Source organism: Oncorhynchus mykiss, chromosome 2 (assembly GCF_057628025.1).
Source record: "Oncorhynchus mykiss isolate SJ-2025 chromosome 2, ASM5762802v1, whole genome shotgun sequence".
Classification (NCBI taxonomy): domain Eukaryota; kingdom Metazoa; phylum Chordata; class Actinopteri; order Salmoniformes; family Salmonidae; genus Oncorhynchus; species Oncorhynchus mykiss.
In genome coordinates, this window is record NC_143023.1 from 26771767 (window position 1) to 26788003 (window position 16237).

General features: G+C 41.4%; 1 protein-coding gene across 4 annotated transcripts in view; it reads right to left on the reverse strand.

The window, feature by feature from the left end:
- The window catches only part of LOC110485571 (oxidation resistance protein 1A), a 210629-nt gene extending 196047 nt beyond the window's left edge, over nt 1-14582 (reverse strand). For all 4 annotated transcript variants that reach the window (XM_090194459.1, XM_090194423.1, XM_090194437.1 and 1 more), the window contains exon 1: nt 14216-14582. The gene's annotated coding sequence lies outside the window, so the exon portion shown is untranslated. The remainder of the gene's footprint in view (nt 1-14215) is intronic.
- Between the last annotated feature and the right edge of the window lie 1655 nt (nt 14583-16237).

Sequence of the window (16237 nt, forward strand, 5' to 3'; positions counted from 1 at the left end):
TCTTCACTTTGTCATTATGGGATATTGCGGGTAGATGGGAAAAAATCTATTTAATCCATTTTGAATTAAGGCTTTAACACACCAACTGTGGAATAAGTCAAGGGGTATGAATACTTTCTGAAGGCACGTATAATAAGATATATAAATGCTGCAGAGAGAAATGTTGTTATTAAACAACGTTTCATCTCACATTCAGCACCGTGCTGTAAAACAGAATACAGTACACAGCAAATAAAGAGAAAAGTGGGGCAATTTCAAAGAGTTGCACAATTTAGTTTTGACTCATCCTCCATTGATCAGTGTTGTAGAGCTTTAAAATGATTACCCAGAAAATGCTTTACGGATGAACCGGAGCCATATCTCTGAAAAATGTAAATAACGCCTCAGACTATCTTTCTGAAGGGGAAACAAAATCCTCCAACACACTTAAAAAAGGGTTTTAATATTGAACACACACACGCACGTACAAGACAGACAGACAGGCAGGGAGACAGGCAGATACGCACAAAAACACAAACACATGTGTTGATCAGTTTCATAGCAGTTTACACCGTTTTCCTGACGTAATAGAAGGTGAAAGGTTGGGACTTAAACCAGAGAAACAGAGTGGTAGGAGGAAAAGTAACTAGGGATCTTGCCTGAGATAAGTGGTTTTCTTTCCCACATTCATTCATTAATTAAGCCAGCCTTGTGTTTTAGTGAAACTATTTCAGAGCGGACCGAGTGTCCTGACAAACACAAACAGCAGACAGTCAGATAATGCATTGAAGAGAATCCCTTAGCAGCAAGAACTGCTAATACTATTTGAAATCATTTCAAATACTTTAGCTGTGCTCAATTGATCTTGCCTGTTGCAATGGAAGCAAAATAAGTGCAAACCCCACCCACCTGACACTCTAGGCAGGCTAAAGCAAATACTCTATTTCAAATACTATTTGAACCCAGGCATGCTTAGCAGTGTGGGTAAACTGCACACAGGTAATAATAATCGATAATACTGCTGGTCAGCACTTCTGTTGAAAGCTGCCTGGTGGACTGACGGAGGACACCCAACAGCCGAGTGGTTATGAGCCGGTTATAAGGTCTGTTATACTAAAGTCTGACAGAGGCTTGGATACAGATAGATCCTACTGTAAGCATTGTCACAACTGCAAGCTACAAACTCACAGGAATACAGTACCAACAAAGGGGACAAAACCATGTAAATATTTGTCACCCGCACACTGCTGTATGTGCATTGCTATCTAGTTTCATTGCTATCTCAATACCTTAGATACAAATTTAAAAGTTCAGGAATAAATATTACTCTTGAAAAATGTTTTACCTAGCCTTTATTAAAATGTCCTATAACATCTGCATACTGTACGCTTGTTTATTCCATGTGTAACTCTGTGTTGTTGTTTGTGTCGCACTGCTTTGCTTTATCTTGACCAGGTCGCAGTTGTAAATGAGAACTTGTTCTCAACTAGCTTACCTGATTAAATAACGGTGAATTTAAAATGTAAAAAATTAATTAGACCCATGTGCAGCAGTGTCCCAGTCCTGTGTTCCCTCTCTCTCTCTCTCTCTCTCTCTCTCTCTCTGTCTCTCTCTCAATTCAATTCAAGGGGCTCTATTGGCATGGGAAACATATGCTTACATTGCCAAGGCAACTGAAATAAACAATAGAAAGTGAACAGTAAATATTACACTCACCCAAGTTACAAAATAGTACATGTGTTGTAGCAATGTGTAAATAGTTCAAGTACAAAAGGGAAAATAATGAAATATGAGTTGTATTTACAATGGTGTTTGTTCTTCACTGGTTGCTCTTTTCTTGTGTCAACAGGTCACATATCTTGCTGCTGTGTTGGCACACTGTGGAATTTCACCCAGTAGATATGAGAGTTTAATGTAATTGTTTTTGAATTCTTTGTGGATCTGTGTAATCTGAGGGAAATTTGTCTCTAATATGGTCATACATTTGGCAGAAGGTTAGGAAGTTTCCACCTGTCACGTCCTGACCTTAGTTCCTTTTTTTATGTCTCTTTTAGTTTGGTCAGTGCGTGAGTTGGGGTGGGCATTCAATGTTTTTGTTCTATGTTTTGTATTTTGGCCTGGTATGGTTCCCAATCAAAGGCAGCTGTCAATCGTTGTCTCTGATTGAGAACCATACTTAGGTAGCCTGTGTTCCCACTATGATTTGTGGGTAGTTGTTTTCTGTTTAGTGTATGTCACCTGACAGAACTGTTTCGTTTCTTCAATTTCACTTTGTTATCTTGTTTTGTGTGTTCAGTTTGTGTGTTCAGTATTCTGCTACTCTGTACTCTCTGTTTAGGGCCAAATAGCACTCTAGTTGGCTCAGTTTATTTGTTTATTCTTTCCAATGTGTCAAGTAATTATCTTTTTGTTTTCTCATGATTTGGTTGTGTTGCTGTCCTGGGGCTATGTGGGGTCTGTTTGTGTTTGTGAACAGAGCCCCAGGACCAGCTTGCTTTAGGGGACTCTTCTCCAGGTTCATCTCTCTGTAGATGATGGCTTTGTTCTGGAAGATTTGGGAATCGCTTCCTTCTAGGTGGTTGTAGAATGTAACGGCCCTTTTCTGGATTTTGATAATTAGCAGGTATCGGCCTAATTTTGCTCTGCGTGCATTAATTGGTGTTTTACATTGTACACCGTTTCAATTTGGTGTTTTTTGTGAATTTTGTGAATTCTTGGTTGGTGAGCGGACCCCAGACCTCACAACTATAAAGGACAATGGGTTCTATAACTGATTTAAGTATTTTTAGCCAGATCCTAATTGGTATGTCAAATATTATGTTCCTTTTGATGGCATAGAAGGCCCTTCTTGCCTTGTCTTTCAGATCGTTCGTAGCTTTGTGGAAGTTACCTGTGGCGCTGATGTTTAGGCCAAAGTATGTATGTAATTTGTATTTGTGGTCCTGGCAACTGGACCTTTTTTGGAACACTATTATTTTGGTCTTACTGAGATTATCTGTCAGGACCCAAGTCTGACAGAATCTGTGCAGAGGATCTAAGTGCTTCTGTTAGCCCTTTGTTGGGGACAGAAGCTCTCTCTCTTTCTCTCTCTCTCCTTCTTTCGTTTACATTTCTCTCCCCCTCTAATTCATATCTAAGACCCAGGCTCTGGCACACACAAGTGGGCACGCACTCACACACTAATAGAGGTCACATTAGCTTGGCAGGAAACACAAGGTGATTATGGAAATTCAGTCAATTACTGCAGACAGAGTAAACACCCTTTCCATCATTTTTGACTCCTATATTTATGTTTTCTTAATAGTTGTACAGTAGATGTATGAAGGCCGTTATTTTCCAAGGGCATCTTATTTCCCTCTCCTGAGTGTGTGTGTGTGTGTGTGTGTGTGTGTGGACTTGTTTAACTATACTTGTGGGTACCAGAAGTAGTAAACAATAATAAACAAACAAAAGTTTGATATTTTGTTAGTCCCCACAAGGTCAAATGCTATTTTTAGGGGGTTTAGGGTTAATGTTAGAATTAGTGTTAGGGTTAGAATTAGGTTTAGGGTTAGGAGCAAGGGTTAGTTTTAATGTTATAAGCTAGGGTTAGGAGCAAGGGTTAGGAGCAAGGGTTAGTTTTAATGTTATGAGCTAGGGTTAGGTTTAGGGTTAGGTTTAAGGTTAGGTTAGGTTTTGGGGTTACGGTTAGGGTTAGGGTTAAGGTTAGGTTAGGTTTTTGGGTTACGGTTAGGGTTAGGTTTAGGGTTAGGTTTAAGGTTAGGTTAGGTTTTTGGGTTACTGTTAGGGTAAGGGTTATCCCTTACCCTAACAGGATATTTTAAGACTTTTCTTCCTAGCTTTTTAACCACAGATGGTAGAAATGCGCCATTTTCACATAATAGTATGTAGACACTGGTATGGCACGAGAATGAGGTTGAAAAGTGGTGGAATTTCCCTTTAATATGTGAATTCATTATCATTTTTTGTGTGTTTTGTACAACTGTTGTTAATGGCACAGTTATGTGTTGCAGCTTTTCTTCTAAACCTAAAGAGCCAAAAGTAGCTTTTATAACATAGGCCTACTGCGTCCCACAATAGTTTTTCATAACACCGTAGGCTCAGTCATTGACGCTGCTGTCTCCTTCAGAATAAGACCCATCAACCATTCTCGAAGACGTTGCTTTGGTCTGAACATAACACTCACGGGGATAACATGAATTAACTTAGCACCAATAAAACAACAGTGTGCTCGTAGAGGATGAATAATGGAGATTGCTGTTTTTGAATGACCTATCAACCTTGTAGAATTGAAAGATGCATCATTCTGCTTTCTAGCAGAGTATGCTTTCACTGTGTGACCCCAATGAGGATTTAGTCATCGCTTTGCCAGCTTTTGTTTCTCCTAAAAACACGTCAGGTTTATTCAAATGCAGTTTCATGTGTCTTCATTCTTAAAGAATTTTCCACTATAGTTTGGCGTTAGAAAAAACTACGTTATATTGCTTTTGCTTTTGAGTCTAGCTAAATGTCCACATAAGTCCACTTTTGGTAGACATGTTTACATTGCTGTTAAACTCCTGTATTATGATCCAGATTAGCAGAGCTGTTATGTAAACGCTCACAATGTGTCTTTACAGGTTCACAATTCAATACATCATTATTGGATTGTGTTCAAATAGTAGTTTATAACCTATTAAATGACTCAAGCATGTAGCTTTATACAGTATGTGTTTCATTTGAAGGGGTAATTCAAGTAACATTTGTGACCTCACATATTCTTCAACCTTATTATAGTGACTTGGCAATAAACAGTCATAGGATGTAGGCCTCCCGAATGGTGCAGTGGTCTAAGGCACTGTGCTAGCTGTGCCACTAGAGATTCTGGTTCGAGTCCAGGCTCTGTCGCAGCCGGCCTCGCCCGGAAGACCCATAGGGCGGTGCACAATTGGCCCAGCGTCGTCCGGGTTAGTGGAGGGTTTGGTGGGGAGGGATGTTCTTGTCCCATCGTGCTCTAGTGACTCCTGTGGCAGGCTGGGTGCAATGCATGCTGACATGGTTGCCAGGTGGATGGTGTTTCCTCTGACTGGTGTGGCTGGCTTCCAGGTTAAGCTGGCAGGTTAAGCAGGCATTGTGTCAAGAAGCAGTGTGGCTTGGCTGGGTTGTGTTTCGGAGGATGCACGCCTCTCCCAAGTCCGTATGGGAGTTGCATGGATGAGACAAGACTGTAACTACCAATTGAATACCATTAAATTGGGGAGGAAAAAGGGTAAAAAAAAACAGTCATGGGATACATCCCAAATGGCACCATATTCCCTATATAGGGCTCAAGTCCAAAGTAGTGCACCATGTAGCGAATAGGTTGCCATTTGGGACAACGACATAGTGGCTGGCTGTAACACAAACCCTAGATCAGTGGTCATCAAGGCATTCCTAGTTGATCACCAAACATTGTAGAAAAGCCAAGGATAAAGCTCCATTTGTATTTATTTGTCTTGCGCGGTTGTCGGAAGTGCACTCAATTCAGAAGCCCTGCGCACGCTGGGTAGGCAAAGTTTTCCCATTTTGACATATGGTCCACCCAATCAAAGGATCATAAAATTAATCTAGTACTGAAAGCATAGACTGCAGCGCATAAAATGTGGTGAGTTGTTGACTCAAATTATAGTTAGTTGAAAATAGTTGAACAGTTTTGAACAAATCAATATCTTCAAAAATGAAGGAGATGCAAGAGAGAGAGAGAGAGATTTGGTCATTGTTTTTCACTTTCAGTTTCACTTACTGAAACACCCAGCTCCAACAGATGGATGCTAAGTTAGCTAGCTGGCTACGACTATCCAACACAACACTGGAACCCTTCCAAGTTAAGGTAAGCTTTTGGTTTTACTCATTTATTGCCACCTGGGCCAGCCGGTGTAATTGCTCAACTGCTTACTGACTGTACACTGTACTGCATGATTGTAGTGCATTTACTAACGCATTAGTTCTATTAGCTATGTTGGATATTACGTTATTTTAGCTAATATGGTGACAACAATGTAGGCAGTGTGTAGAGGTTATGATATGGTTTGGCTTTAAAGTTATTTTTGCCTGATCTTATACAGCTGATGTGTTGTGCATTGAAGTCCACAAACATAGGGAAAAGGTGAGAGGAAGGCTTATTGATGCGAGAAGAAATACAACGTGGCTGCTATGAAAGTGAACTGTGTTTACATGTGATACGGGGTGTATTCGTTCCGCCAATTCTGTTGAAAAACGTTTCTTAAACGAAAGAAAACGGAACGAAACGGGGATAAACATACCCAAATTTGTCCAATAGAAACTCTAATTTGCAACTGTTGGACTAATGAATACACCCTAAACCTGTGTGCACCTACGTTGTAAACTTTCAATCATAGGCTAGGTTGTAGCAACCTCATGATAGGTATAGGGACAATTCTAGTTTAATGTAGTAGCCTAAACTTATCGATGTTACATTGAACTGGATGAATGGAATATGAATGCCATTCATCCAATATGCTGTAATAGAAATAAGGCCATGCTCATGGGGGAAAAAAATGGTCCTCCCTCATCATAAACGGCACCGACCGCCACTGGTGGATACTGGGATGGAGCTGGAAATAATGAATGAGGTTGGAAAGTAATGACATTCTCCATTGAGCTTGCTTTTTAGTCCAGGACTAGGCTTAACGTGTGTCCAGGAAACTGCCCCTTAAAGATCAACAGCAAAAAAACATTCAAAAATGATTTTAAGAATGTGATAGTGCTATTTGTATTTTCCACTAAACAACCCCACAGACAGACAATGTTTTGTATGTCAGCAGTCCAGTTTTCAAGATTAAGGATTTTCAAGAAGCAAAGTGTCACTTTGATGTGACAAGTGATTTTGATTCTTGAGTGACTTTGATTCTTGAAACTTGACTACTGGCATGCAAAACATTATGGGACTGTATTAACTATGGATTAATGAATAAAATACACAAATAATGTTTTGAGTGTATTATTTCAGCACAGCAGGGTCAGACAGACACATGCCCACTACAGTATATCTATTACCAGTCCTTGGTGCTCTGATAACGACACGGTTGTTTTTAATTAATTATTAAACTCCTGTCTTTGACCTAGAGTAGGTCTGGATGGGACAGACACCAACAACACAGGCCTACTAGGAGGGCCTTCTCAAGTCAAGCCTGCTATTTCAGTCTACTACTTGTCTGTATCTATGGTTACTTTAAATACATGGTTTATACTCTCTTTCTATGTCTAAGGTCAAATCACTGACTGATGTCCCCACAGGTAGGTTCACAGTTCAACAAATGTTTTCTTCTTCTTAAATTTATACAAATGATTCCAACTGTCTATTGATGCTGTGGAACGTTCTACTTTGCTGTATGTAGATTCAGAGATCAGATCTCTGGTAGGGACAAAGCCAATCATTGGAGTTCAGATCTCTGGTAGGGACAAAGCCAATCATTGGAGTTCAGATCTCTGGTAGGGACAAAACCAATCATTGGAGTTCAGCCCTCTAGACACAGTCATCATTGGAGTTCAGATCTCTAGACATAGCCAATCATTAGAGTTCAGATCTTTAGACACAGCCAATCATTGGAGTTCAGATCTCTATCAGATCTGTAACTAGGGACACAACCTCAGCTGTAGACATAGAGCAGCAGTAGCTCCTGGCAAGGTGGTAGGACACTGTCATTGCAAGTTAGAGACATCAACTCAGTACAGGCTGACTCATTATACAAAATTATATTAAACTGACAGGGACAAACGCTCTTGGGGCCTTCTTCCATCAAATTAATTGTTTGATTTGTTCCAAAAGCATGATTCAATTGGTTGGTGAAGCCATAGAAAGCAGAACTGAAGTGCTGCGCGATTCATGACAACACGACAACATGACAACACAGTTGACGGCCAGCATTACAACATCAACCCATCATGTTACCATCATGTTACTGTACGTAACACCAGCCTGTGATTTATCATGGCAGCTATCTGTCATATCAATCATCAGGTTCAAGAGTCTACACAATTTAGTTCATTATATGCGCCCTTACAGGTGGACTCAGCTAGATGACTTTGCATACACCAAGTAAAGACATAGTGGGTCAATTTCCGCAACAACTAAGAGCGTTGAAGTGCGAGGCTAAACTTCTTCGCTGTTTTGGTCCCATAGGGTGCCATTATAGCCTAGATAGTCTGTCTATAGGCTGAAGCCTGGCAGAGACAAAGGGCGAGTGACCGGTATGGGCCGGTACAGGCCGGTCTGGGAGGGGCGGAGTGGCTGTGGGGTCAATGGGCTGGGTTTACATAAGCTTGGCTGTGCTTAATCCTCTGTAAGCCACAACCAGTCCCATGATGCCGTTTACTGTGGGCTGTACGTAGTATGTATGTAAAGCTGTTATAAACCCTGCCTGTCTGTCATAACTCAAGTAACACAAAGCTGGTTATTTCTGTATAGAGCTATTGTCTATAGAGCTTGTGGTCATTACTGCATGGTCTGTTGAGATGAGAGATTCAGATGAGTTGAGGGATTGAGTTGAGGGTCAGATGAGTTGAGTTGAGGGATTCAGATGAGTTGAGGAATTCAGATGAGTTAAGGGATTGAGTTGAGGGATTCAATTGTTATTTTTGTCGAGCAATTGGTTTGCAGTGGATGGCATCTACTGTATGCCTTTTTGAGATTTGTGTCAACCTGACTGTTGTCTGGGCCGGCAGGTAGCCTAGTGGTTAGAGCATTGGGGAAATAACTGAGAAGTTGCTGGATCAAATCCCCGAGCTGACAATGTAAAAATCTGTTGTTCTGCCTCTGAGCAAGGCAGTTAACCCACTGTTAACCCCAAGACATGTATGTTGATTAAGGCAGTCCCCTACACCTCTCTGATTCAGAGGGGTTGGGTTAAATTTGGAAAAAACATTTCAGTTTAATACATTCAGTTGGACAACTGACTAGGTATCCCCTTTCCCTTAAATGTGGTTTATCCCCAAGGTTTTCAGAAACTGAGACGTGTTAGGGGGTTTAAAGCCAGAAGGCTCATGAAGCAATAATGAGAGAATGCCTTTCTTGTAAATGCTTTTGTCACAGAGAAAAAAATTAAATGTGCATTTCCTGTAATCAAAACAGAAAGCAGTTGCTTTCTTTCATTCAGTCACTTCTCTTGTCATTATTTGAGTGCTTTTCTTGCTGTTTTAATGTCTCACTCCCCATCCCTCTCTGTAAAATTGAACTGCTCTTTTCATTAGGATAAAACACAGCAGCAAGCATCATGACTCAACACTGAAAAAGCAGTTGAAAGTAAATCCTTTAATCTAGCACTTTCAGTGTTGGCAAAAGAGCAGAATCCGAACGCAGTCAGACAGTGACCAACATTGGCACAGGGTTGTTGTCTTACCAAATAACATCATATGGAATTCTGCAGAACATTTTAGGTCAAGCACAGGTGCACTGGTAATAAAAACCGCTATAAAAAAAGTTGATTGATTGGTTGAAATGTATTAAACAGCAGCATACCACCCTGCAGGCTTGCTTCTGAGGCTAAGCAGGGTTGGTCCTGGTCAGTCCTTGGATGGGAGACCAGGTGCTGCTGGAAGTGGTGTTGGAGGGCCAGTAGGAGGCACTCTTTCCTCTGGTCTAAAAAATATCCCAAGTGACCCTGTGTAGGGTGCCGTCTTTTGGATGGGATGTTAAACGGGTGTCCTGACTCTCTGAGGTCATTAAAGATCCCGTGGCACTTGTCGTAAGAGTAGGGGTGTTAACCCCGGTGTCCTGGCTAAATTCTCAATCTGGCCCTCAAACCATCACGGTCACCTAATAATCCCCCGTTTACAATTGGCTCATTCATCCCCCCTCTCTCCCCTGTACCTATTCCCCGGGTCGTTGCTGTAAATGAGAACGTGTTCTCAGTCAACTTACCTGGTAAAATAACGGATTTTAAAAAATGGCGTAGCCCACAGGATTTTACAGTCCAGTGGTTCTCACCCATACACTCAGAGGATCAAAAACCCAGCAGGACAATCCTAATGCATCTATGTTTAATCATCGTCTAAGAGTGGAAACTGGAGCTGATGATTATTGAATAATATTGCCTGACGTGGTGTGTCTATAAATTCCTGTCTGCAAGGGCGTAGGAGCTGGGGGGGAGGACATGTCCCCTTCAGTGTTAGAAGCAGGAGTGAAAAACATGTTTTGAAGCCAAGAACACTTGCTAGCTACAGAATAACTTGCACAATCACTGTCTTAGTCTTCATCATAGGGTATCAAGTTCACAATGCCACCAGTCAAGAAGAGAGAAAAGATAGGACATAAGAGTTTTTTTTTCAAAGATGTGCAAAGGACTGTAAGTAAGGTTCTTGGCAACAGCACACACCTCCCCTGGCAAACTAGCTGGTCAATTTGATTGCTTTCAACTTAGACGTCTTTCATTTCATCAGAGATTATGGGCCATGAAGGTGTGTTCCATGTGTTAAGACTTTGTTTGGTGTTATCAGTGACAAACATGAACAGACAGACAGTCTGAGAGGAAAGGAGAGAGGCCACAAACCAACAGGTACAATACTGAGAAGTGACTCTCCATGCTCATAAAGTTAATAGGCTGATGCTCTGTCATAGTGTGAATCAGCCTGAATGATATTATATGATCTCTGATGAAATGATAGCAGCTTAAGTCTAGAGGGTGTATTGGATGTGTTAACTTCTTGCAGGAGCGAGGCAGCCATGATGATATTATATTTTTGATAATTGTGTAGAGTGGCGATTGATTAATTTCCGTATGACCATTCATGCCTACTTTCTTTTATTAAAACAGTTTTTAACTGTGTATGTTGCTGGTTATTATTACAGTATAATAACTGAAGTTTCAAACCATACAGAATGTAGAGTAGCAGTAGTAACAACCTAACAGGGGAAGTGAGAAAAATAGAAAATTAATCATATAGTAGCAGAGAGTACAACATGGTAGTTTAATTAAATATATGCATATTAACAGTCACACTGGTATTCAGTATAGTATGAATGGCCCTGGTCTTTAGACTGATTGGACTGTACCAGTGTAAGTGCCCCTCTGCAAGGCCCCCCTTATCCTTGTACATTTTCCCATCTGTAAATTAAGATTTGTCTGTATCCTTTTCTCAAAAGTCACTAGAAATTAGCATTTAATACCCGTTTCCCACAAAAAAAAATCCCTGTAGAAAAATTGCTATTCCCCTGCCTGTTTGTCACATTATCTGAATGAGGTGATGGTTACCTGTGAGCATAAAGTCATGTTTTTGTAGCTCCTATGCTTTCTCTACATGCTTTCAGTTGTTTTTTGACATGCATTCCTGATTCAATTGTCAACTGCTCAAGGTAGTTTTCACGGCAATAGTGCCTTTAGTGATGATTTAGGCCTACTGTTGTCATTTCAGCTCTGAGAAATGAGAATGCTTCCAATTTCATAGACAGGGAGTCGGATAATAATAACCCATTTTGTACCAGGCAGCGTTCAGTGGTCTGTATTCCAAATGGCACCCTATTCCATAAATATAGCACTACTTTTGGGTAAAAAGGAGTACACGGCATAGGGAATATGATGCCATTTGGGATGCACCCCACTGAGAGTAGGTGTTTTAATCAAGTCTAGCAAGAGCATGCCTAATCACAGCACATTGACTGGTGACTCAGGATGGAAGGTGCGTTAGCTCCATACAATTACTTACTCTTATATTATACCAATGTCTGAAGTGACTTATCTTGTTAACTAAAGCATGATTGGATCTAAACATCTTCCAATTGGAATTGCATGAGCTGAAGTCAATTATCCATTTGAGGTCAAGAGGAATTGGTTTTAGAGTTGAAGATGCACGATGCAGAAATAGCTCCCCCATTTACTGGTTGCAGAAATTCTAATGGTTCGCCTAATTTCAGTTTATGTGACGAAACATGCAAGTATAGTGTAGAGAATCATTGTATTTTCAGCTGGTGTACAAAACCGAAAGTAAAAGACACAAAAACAAAACTTAAGAAGAGGAAGCATAGAAATAGGGCAAATAGGGCACACATCTACTCTATCCCTCATCCTCCCTCCCTCAGGACCCGAGCCCTAGTACCATGCCTCAGGACTACCTGGCCTGATGACTCCTGGCTGTCCCCAGTCCACCTTGTTGTGCTGCTGCTCCAGTTTCAACTGTTCTGCCTGGGGCTATGGAACCCTGACCTGTTCACCGGACGTACTACCTTGTCCAGGACCTGCTGTTGTCCACCATCTCTCTCCCCCCTCCCCCCTCACTCTCTCTACCACACCTGCTGTCTCAACCTTTGAATGCTCAACTATGAAAAGCCAACTGACATTTACTCCTGAGGTGCTGACCTGTTGCACCCACTACAACCACTGTGATTATTATTTGATCCTGCTGATCATCTATGAATGTCTGAACATCTTGAAGAACGATCTGGCCTTAATGGCCATGTACTCCTAAAACCTCACCCGGCACAGCCAGAAGAGGACTGGCCACCCCTCAGAGCCTGGTTCCTCTAGGTTTCTTCCTAGGTTCTTGCCTTTCTAGGGAGTTTTTCCTAGCCACCGTGCTTCTACATCTGCATTGCTTGTTGTTTGGGGTATTAGGCTGGGTTTCTGTATAAGCACTTTGTGACATCTGTTGATTTAAAAAGGGCTTTATAAATAAAATGTGATTAATTGAATGACTTCCTTTCAATGACAATGATAGATTGATAACACATTTCCAAAAGTTACATTTTGCAGCTTTAGGCTGAGGGATGGTATAACATTTGAATGAGTGTTATTTAAATGACTAAAATATGTATTTTTTTTAGTTGTAAAGATTACATTATGTATCTTATACTTGAATGGTCACGATGCTTGTAATGTTGACTCATGTTAACCGTAACTCTACAGTGGGAAATTGTTGCGGATCAAGAGTTGCAGCAGTTTTTTGATAGTTTGAGAAGCCCAACTAAAGACCATCTATAGCACGTGTCAAACTCATCCCACTGAGGGCCTAGTGTCTGCGGGTTTCCGCTCCACCCTTGTCCTTGATTGATGAATTAAGGTCACTGATTAGTAAGGAACTCCCCTCACCTGGTTGTCTAAGTCTTAATTGAAAGGAATAACAAAAAAACAGCAGACACTAGGCCCTCCATGGAATGAGTTTGACACCCCTGATCTATAGGGACTATCCAAATGAAGTGTGACTGTGACCAAGGTCTGTCTGCCCTTGTGGTGCTTGTCTTGGCAGTGAATCTTGAGTTCCTTAGTGGAACAGGGGCAATGCATGGGGTGCATGTAGAAAAGAAATAACCAATGACTGAAACAAACACATACTGTACAAGTTCCATGCATGTCACATGTTCAGCTGTTGGCTACTTTGATGCATTATGCAGCCCGATTGCTGTGGATGGATATTATCTCTATAAAGAGTGGCAGGCAGATGGCTATAATTAGGGTGAATTAGTGTTTAAGACAGAGGGACAGACAGCCAGGCAGACAGACAGACAGTGATGAGTAATGTGTATGGAGGCAGGCATCATTCATCACATTCCCCACCGAATGCTTTCCATAAATAACTTTCTATCCAGTCTCACACCATGAATTATTGAACTAACATTAAAACTTGTGTCTATAGGACTAGGAATAATAGGGGATTGCATAATTGCACATAATGTTACCATTGTAATACAATCACATGTTCACGTGTCACATGTAGGTATGTAGTAACATGTATCATGTTATTATTATGTCCCGGTTCCTGTGTCATCCTTTTTACAGCTTATACTTCACATACCAGCCTACTTCGAGGCTGCTGGAAAATTATATACAGTACTAGTATGACTACTGTACAGGCTATAGCATAAACTATAATCTCTTCAGAAACAATGACAGTCTCTCTCATCAAACAAGTTGATACCGCGCGCGGCATTCTGAAGAATACACGTACTGAACAGACAGTTTTTGTGTCCCAAATGTGGTGGTTCAATGTCAAGACTGTTACCTGTCTTTTAACTGGTAATGCAGATATGTGCGTGCGTGCACTGTTCAGCTGTTTTCTCAAAGCTCTGTGAGGGGTTGTATATAACATGTTTATTAGTTAACAACATGTCAATGCATGAATATACATAAATTGCGAGAATACATATATTTCCATGTATAAAAGATAACTCTCCAAAATATAAACCGGTGTGTGCATCGTTTCAAAAACATCACACGCGATAGCCTACGCGTCAGTCCCACAATAAAACAACAAACTCGTCGTTACTTACTTTCAGAAGGGAGCTCGTGCAATGACCCGGGTTCAGTTGTTTACAAACATTCTCAGTCGATGTGAAACAGAATTCAATCTTCTTAATTATTCTTCAAGCGTGCAGCATCATAGCAGAAAGTAGGTATAGTTGCAGACATGCGGAGTAATTTGACCCTCTCTTAATAGAAACTACCATCACGAAGAGGAGGAGCAGGGGAGGATAGGATCAAACCAACACCGATACAACTCTGCCCTATAGCAACAGGAGGGATGCATCGAGGCGTTGAAGGAGAGAGATATTGCAAACTGGTTGTGACGAAGCGGATTGGATAGGATGGGAAATTACAACACGTCAGTTGTTCATCATACCAAAACAGTAGCGACCTATTCATTTATCAGACTATGAGACAGGAGAGCTGATGTCTGTGTGAAGGAATTTAGAGCAGATAGACAGTGGTGGTCAATTCAGAGAAGAAAGCAGGGGTTCTAGTGATGGATGGAGGGAGAGATGGAGGCATGAGGGAAGGGGGAAGGATGATGCATGCCATGGACAGCCAGTCTCCAGTGTGTTGGCAGCTTGGCAGCTTTCCTTCTGGGACACAGCAGGGGACTGCTCTGTCACTGTCACTGCCACAAAGCTGTCTCAAAGACTTCAGTGAGTTAGTTACTCAGAGCAGCAGCACCACAACATTGCTGTGTCACTAGGCTACCGGCTGTCTGTCGTTGCTGTTAATAATGCTGTAGACAACCAGAAGTGTATACCATATCATTGAACATAAGAGTATAGGAATATCCACCCAGGACCTCTATACCAGGTGGTGTCAGAGGAAGGCCCTCAAAAGACTCCAGCCACCTAGGTCATAGACTCTTCTCTCTGCTACTGCACGGCAAGGGGTACCAATGCACCACGTCTGGAACCAACAGGACCCTGAACAGCTTCTACCCCCAAGCCATAGACTGCTAAATAGTTAACAAATAGCTACCCATACTATCTGCATTGACTCCATTTGCACTAACTCTTTTGACTCATCACATACACTGCTGCTACTGCTTATTATCTATCCTGTTGCCTAGTGACTTAACCCCTACCTACACATATCTACAGTACCCCATACCCCTGCACATGGACTCAGTACTGGTACCCTGTGTATATAACCAAGTTATCGTTACTCGTTGTGATTCATTCCTTGTGTTATAATCTTTATATTATTTATTTCTGTTTGTTTCTCTGCATTGTTGGGAAGGGCCAGTAACTAAGCATTTCACTGTTAGTCTACACCTGTTGGTTACGAAGCATGTGACAAATACATTTTGGTTTTGATATCATATGACACAGTCATATGAGAGAATTTGAATATTATCAGCAGGGCTATTAATATTTATCTGAGCTGAATAACCCATGATGATACTTGACAGACATGTAGGCCGACTGAAGTATGTGTTGTCCATTACATGAAGGGGACATGTTTATTGCCTTGGGGCTGCTGCTTGTCATCAATAGTAAGGCACGCAATTAATACCCACTACACTATGAAAAACATACACAACACATATGCATACATTACACATGCAGACAGACACTTTTTTATTTTACCTTTATTTAACTAGGCAAGTCAGTTAAGAACAAATTCTTATTTTCAATGACGGCCTAGGAACAGTGGGTTAACTGCCTGTTCAGGGGCAGAACAACAGATTTGTACCTTGTCAGCTCGGGGGTTTGAACTTGCAACCTTCCGGTTACTATTCCCTGATCCACCTCTACGGAGACGACACCATTCTGTATACTTCTGGCCCTTTCTTGGATACTGTGCTATCTAACCTCCAAACGAGCTTCAATGCCATACAACACTCCTTCCGTGGCCTCCAACTGCTCTTAAACGCTAGTAAAACCAAATGCATGCTTTTCAACCGTTCGCTCACTTCACTGGTCACGATGGCAACACCCACCCGTAGTATGCGCTCCAGCAGGTGTATCTCACTGATCATCCCTAAAGCCAACACCTCATTTGGCCGCCTTTCCTTCCAGTTCTCTGCTGCCTGT